Consider the following 1,099-nt stretch of genomic DNA (forward strand, 5'->3'; position numbering starts at 1 on the left):
AAAGCCAGAAGGGAGACCCTCAGAGGGGAGGAAAGGAGGCGGCCTCAGCGAGGCGGCTGGGAGAGGAGCCTGGAAGATGGGACGATCTTCGCTCCTCAGCCGGCTGCCAAGTTTCCCTGTAACCTAACTCAGCTCCGGCCGGCTCCTCCGGGGCCTGGGCCGCTGCTGGAGGCCGAGACCATGGCTGATTGTTTTGTTTGGCTGACAGGGTGTTTTACAAACATGGGCCAACTTTCTTCAAGTGGAAACATTCACATAGAAATTCAGACTTTTAGCTCTTTGGAAAAAACAAAACACACAAACAAGCACTGGCCTGGAAGGAAGGCCCCTGTGAAGGGGGTGGGCTGAAGCCGCTCTGAGTCAGTGCACAGAGGCCCCCCACCCCCAGGGCCCCTCTGTTCCTCATGCTCATTAAGGTGCTGCTTCCGGCTGCCCCTGAGCTGGGGGCCAAGTCCCACCCATCACACCCCCTTGACTGGTTCTGGTTCTGCTTCTGACACGGTTCCTCATGACTGGTTGGGGACCTACCAGTCTAAGGGGCTAGACCTGGGCAGCCAGTATGACCTTGAATTCTGACCTGAATTTTACTTTATTTTTAATATACTTTTATTGATTTCAGAGAGGAAGGGAGAAGGGGATAGAAACAGCAATAATGAGAGTCATATCTATCCCCCTGCATGCCCCATACTGGGGATCCAGCCTGCAACCGGGGCATGTGCCCTGACCTGGAATCGAACCCGGGACCGTTCAGTCCGCAGGCCGCGGACGCTCTATCCACTGAGCCACACCACCCAGGGCTCGGCCCTGAATCTCAGGTGAATCAGCCGAGAGGAAGGAGAAATGAATTTGAAATGCGGAGCCAGCTGCCCGCCGGGGTTCCCCCTGTTCCATTTCCTTCATAGTCACTAGGAGCGAGCGAGCGAGCGAGGGGGAGCGAGGGGTTTGAACCCCACAGCACAGTCCTCACAAAGGAATTCAGCTGCACGAGACAGGCACGCCCTGTGGGGCTTATGATAATGGGCTCAAATTCCATTTCAATTTGTTGAAAAGTCACATTCAATCTCATATTTCTCCCCCCCCCGCAACCCCAGGGGCCTCC

This window comes from Myotis brandtii, unplaced genomic scaffold (genome assembly GCF_000412655.1).
Source record: "Myotis brandtii unplaced genomic scaffold, ASM41265v1 scaffold1733, whole genome shotgun sequence".
NCBI lineage: Eukaryota > Metazoa > Chordata > Mammalia > Chiroptera > Vespertilionidae > Myotis > Myotis brandtii.